The following is a 6,000-nucleotide window of genomic DNA, read 5'->3' on the forward strand; positions in this document are numbered from 1 at the left end:
GATGGGGTAACATACCATCCCGGCCTTTCATGTACACTATTACCACTTCCTACACCTATATAAACTAAAATACGAGAACAATTATCACGCCATAACTGTAGCGTAACCGCCGTATAAATTAAAGTCGACAACCAGTCTATAGTTTCTATAATTTTATTGCATATGTTTTCTATTTATTTCTTCAACAAAGATTAGCCATAACAATTTCAACATACAACATCTCTCGTGCCTCGGACCGCTCTGCCTTGATAGCTGGATTTCTGGCCTTATATACTAACTGGCCAGCTCCTAATTACGAGCTAATTACTCCATGATTAATACATATAAACAAAACATGTCAATCATCCTGTCTAAAGTTACTATTATTAGAAATTATTTTATATAACTGACCTTCTGTGACCATAAAAGACACATGTGCTTACGTGAATTACTAGTGAATCAGCATTCCGAACATTTTTCTCGGCATTTTAATTAATTTGTTTATCTTTTCTTTCTCCCGCCTGTCAGAATATATGATAGCTTGTCTTTTATGGTCCTTTAACCTTTAGCATGCTAGATAAATTGTCGTCTGCTGGAAATGTCGTCTGCTAAAATTGTAAAGTTCATTCAATTTGCTCCAAAATTGGAAGAAATATTGTCAGAGTAGCAAACAGCTTGGAATCTGATCAGATTTAATCGGCGTCTGATCTGGTTCCAAGCTGTTTGCAAAGGCTGTTAAATTCGCCTGCAGCAGGCTAAGGGTTAATTAGTAAACATGACAGTTGACAACTGTGGGTCATACATCTGCATGCTTTCTGTGCATTTAAAATGAAAACAACAAAATTATAAGAATAATCTAATAATTTTGTTACATAACTTATAAGAATAAACGTAATTTTCTAAACGTTTCATTCATTCCTTACTGAGTACCTGTATGAATTCTGTGTCTGGAAAATCTTTCTGTCTTCAAGTTCATTATATAGATATAATGCCTGCTGTAAAATTTCGTCAGAATCGTAACTGCTTGACATTTTAAGAAGAAATGACGGTATGTAAGTCGGATATCGACCTCATAATCGGCCTTTCTCTGTAGGAAAGACCTGCGCACGGGGTTCTCTTTATACTACATATACTTTGAGGCCCGTATGTCAGTTTGTGACATATGGGGACTGGTTCTGATTCTGATTCTTTATTTTCTCCACTTGGGAGGTTTCCAGGTGCATATTACAATCATAATTGATATCAAACAAACATGCCTATCAAAGTACAAAGGTAGTATAATATACAAATATGATGACATATCAACAGAAATGCCTTTATGTATGTAACTGTATCATTTAAAAATAAATATCAAGGAGCTAATCGGCAAATTCCTGATCTGTGTTCTGCTGCTCTTCCATATCAATTGTTTCCTTTCTTTTCTCTTTTTGTCTTTTTTAACACTAGCTTAATATTCTTATTCTCTGATATCAAAATCAAACAGTCTATTATGAAATCATATGAGAGTCGTAACAATTCGATATTTCCGTAATGCGAATACTTTACCTCGTTTTCAGACATGCCTCAACAATTTTATAGTAAACATTTTTTCATTAAGCAATTTTATATTTGTAATGTAATTGTCCGAAAGGGTTGTAAAAGATTTGTAGTCGTACAGAACTAATTGAACATTTTGTAATAACGTGAGATAATAAATCAACGAATGACATATCACAGTTAACACATAAGTCCCCTGTAAGTCTACGGATCTTGTCCATATGATTTCTGTTATATCTCTTTTGAGTCTGCGCGAATTATGTTCATACACTTTATAGACTATGGCGGGTTTGATGTCAGTCTGTAGTATTTTGAAATAATCAAACTTAGGGTCTTCATTTAAACGTTCCTGCCACAATGTATATTCTGCTCTATTTATAGCAACCGTAACGTTAGATTTCCATGTCAGTTTAGTCAATATGTATTGTCCGGAGAAGTAGTCATTACTGATGTGTTTTAGTTTGTATTTTTTGTTTGTATTGTGTTTAACGCCGTTTTCCAACAGTATTTCAGTCATGTAGCGAGTGGCAGTTAACCTAACCAGTGTTCCTGGTTTCTGTACCAAACCTGATCTCAGAGGTGGCGGACGAATGATTTCAGACAACATGTCGTTTATCAAATCGTCACGGAGAACATACGCACCGCCCTGCGATCCGTAGAAGTTCTACCTACTGAGTTAAGCGGGCGGGCATAATGTATTTGCGCACGAATAAACTGTTAGTGACTGAGTCGCACCGAAGGGTAAATATTCTGTGTAGAAACTTCCGGCGATAATCTATTTAGTCCTAGCATTGATTCACACATATCCGAGCATGTTTAGACATGAAAACCTTGAATCTTTTTGACAATGAAATGTTGTAATTGGTTTATTCTATCAATATTGGCTATTGTCAAACCATTCCATAACTCAGGGCCATACATGGTAATTAGTACGATAACCTACTTTTACAGACTGATTGCTTTTACGGGATTTAATCCTTGTGAATGTAGCCCGAGGCCAGCCATTGTGGAAAAGGATTTTTTTTGCTTTTTGACAGCAATCTTCTATGCAGATATTGACCTTTGCATCCTGTTTAATTTCTTAGTGGGTAGTATATTTACCTCATTTAAACGCATATCACCATAAAATATGCAAATGTACATTTCTAAGTATATGTCATTGTACATGATTTGGAAGTGCATATGTCGAAATACCATTTCTTAGCATATTGGTAAATCATATCTACATGCGTTTGCAAACTGGAAGGAGAGACAGCAATAAGCGAAATGTCCTCTGCAAAAGATGGGTTATCGGATTTATTTGATAGAACGCATGCCCCTGCTGAACTATTATGGAGGAGGTTAAGTAACTCGTCCACGTAGAGCAAATAAAAAAAGAGTTGACAAGACCCCTCCCTGACGCACACCGCGTTCAACGGACACTGGAAGTGACGTCATTCCTTGAAGTCTTATTACACAGTTTAGGTCTTCATAGGAATTAATTAACAGGCACAGGGTTTTTCTGCAACTGTAACCTAGCTCACCTAGTTTGAAAAATAACCCCGTAAGGCTTGTAAACATCAGAATGGCATTCTGTTTGGTATAATATTGTCTCCTGCAAGTCAAAAGATGTCATAATGCAACTAAGGCCATTTTGGAAGCCTTGCTGTTGTGTACAGGTAAAAGAAGGGGATTTTATCTTTAGAAATGTGTTCAATCGTTGTAGGATAACCTTTTCAAACAGTTTGTTAAAACATGTTAGCAGTGATATATGCCTGTAACTCTTCGCATCTTCTTTGTTTTTAACATTACCCTTATATAATGGAATGATGATACTTGTTTTCCGTTGGTCTGGTATTGTTTCCAAGTTAATACGCAGTTAAAGTGCGCGGTTATTGCTTTACAAAGATCAGGCCCTCCGCGTATGACATTTTCATTCAGGATTTCGTCTATTCCGTATTTTCGTAATTTCAATGGATTTATTTGATTTTAAACCTCTTCCTCTATAACAGGATTTAGTATAATGTCACTCTATTATTCGGGCTTATGTTTTGCATGTATATGTAATAGATCTTTTATATTACTAATAGGCGCTTCATTCTCAGTGCTTGTCCGTCTACATATATTATGGAAATGCTTTCTAAACCCATTTACTATATTTACGTCAGTAAATGTTTCGTTATCTACATGTAGCTCACTGCACGGATAGCTAGGTTTATTTCCTCTTTTTCTAAGCAATTTCCAAAATAACCTGTACTCAGTTTCTGCCACTTCGTCTATTTCACCAAGAATCTTATTTAAGTACTTTTCTGATTCCTGGAAATATTGTTTTTGCAGTTTTGTTGTTATGATATGAAATCCACAGCCGTCTAAGGCGCCTGGACTCATTGTGCACCTTTTTGACCTCCTTTGACCAGTACGCCTTTGTGTGTGGATTAAACTTACTTTTGGATAATTGTGTTTGCGCAGTTGACTGTTCTATTTTCTCATTTATTTTGTATGGTTTATAGTGACCAGCATCACACAGAATTCCAGACAGTGCTTGGGATAAACTAGTTTGATAGGCTGTAAAGTGATAGGCTGTAAAGTGGTCATGTGTACACTAATTCCACGCTATACATTGTTTTGAAAGGACGATTCTGTACTGAAGCAATGGGGATTCAAATGTCATTTGTAAATACAAGTCTGCTGGAGATGATATGTAGTATATTTCATTCAGTTTTTTCTGTGTATAGAATGCGGTCGATTTTTTTCTACGCATCTTAATATGATATACAATATATATATATATAGTAATTTTGTACAATGATAAATAGTTATATTAAAGATTGATACGTTTCGTATTTCTTTTTTACATACGTATATTCATTATTTAACTGGGGATCATACGCCGCTTTCCATGGAATTACACGCTAGTGTATCATTGAAGGTTCCATGTGCACCGCCGTACGAATACAGCTGCGGATGTTTCTAAATTGATTTTCGTACTTGTAGCATGTGTAAATGTTGAGTTCTGCTAAACCCGGGGCTAGAGGGCGTGGACGGTAGCATGCATTTTCACTACCGTCCATGAACAGGCTCAATCAAACCGAGCCTGCAACATTTTCGTTTTTGTCGTGTTGAGCGACCTGTGGAATTTCTTCTTTTTCTATTTTATTAGTATTGTAACTGCATAAAATTAGGTGAGTTTTAGTGAAACCTGATGTCATGTCTGTGCTTAAGTCACACATGATTTTTCGGCCAATTCTGTACACTAAATATTGTTTGTTTAATATTTCGTATTCACAATTATTTGAAATTGATAGGTATGGAATCGCCGATTTGCTGAGATTTATTCTCAAAATGTTCTTATTATTACCTAAAAGAAACCTTCATGGCAACGTTCTGAAGGTAAGGTTTTATAAAGAAAGGAGGAATATTTATGTATTAACATGAATTACTACGAAGTAAATATGCGCTCCGCTCTGAATGAAATGGTAAACAAACTAAACACTGACTGTATTTTAAGCGTTTGATTCCAACTTACGGACATGTACGTTGTGTATGTGAATATGCAAATAGGGTTGGCATTTATCTGACGCGCAGAATAAGTCATTCCGAAGTCAAAACGACTGCGTACTTGCTGTTTATCTTTTAGCAAAAAGCTACACACGTGAGTGTGTCTGGCAATGAATTAGGGTATTACCTGTAGCATGCGCTTTCTAAAACGACCGTTACGACATGAACACACGAAATATCTGGTCCTTTTATATTCTGTATAGAACTGAGAAACTTCCAAGGGCTGGAGCACGCATCAATGCCAATTTTAAATGTCTTTAACGTACAATGTGCCAAATATAAAAAAATATATGAGTGTCCTGTTTGATGCACAGTAAACAGGCACAGTTTAATGTCAGCTCAAAAATTAGACTCCAGGTTGTAGTGGTGGTATATGACTTAAGTGTCCACGACAAATTCTGTAATGCATCATGATGAAAATGGCTACCTAGGTAACAAATGTAGATCTGTAAATGACCTTCGGTCAGCAACACAATCCCGTGGCCTGCTGCAGACGTTAATACACAAAATCGGGTATTATCTCTATATTAGAAGTTTTCCGGTCTAGTGATCTATCTACGTAGAAAGTATGATTTGTTTTGTTTGCAGGAAACCTCTCTTACATAGTTTGTTATTTGATTTTATTATTCGTTTACAATTTGAATTTTTATAGTAGAGAACCAGCATGTAGAACGCCATATTTTGTCGCTTAACTAAAATCATATTCGTGCGAAGGTTATTCGAAATACAATATAAAAATTGCTACACATTCTTCACACTCTTAGACAAATCTATAAATAAAATGCATCTCATTAATTGTTCTCTGGGTGTAACAGTTGCAAGAGTAATCCTATCTTGCCATGAGACTTTCGAAGGTCCCTGTGGAAGTCTCATAGGTTGATAACTTATTTCTTTAAGGATTCAATGTATATTTGATTTTTTGAAATCAAAGAAAAAAAGAGCTGTTTC

This window comes from Mercenaria mercenaria, chromosome 2 (genome assembly GCF_021730395.1).
Source record: "Mercenaria mercenaria strain notata chromosome 2, MADL_Memer_1, whole genome shotgun sequence".
Lineage (NCBI taxonomy): Eukaryota > Metazoa > Mollusca > Bivalvia > Venerida > Veneridae > Mercenaria > Mercenaria mercenaria.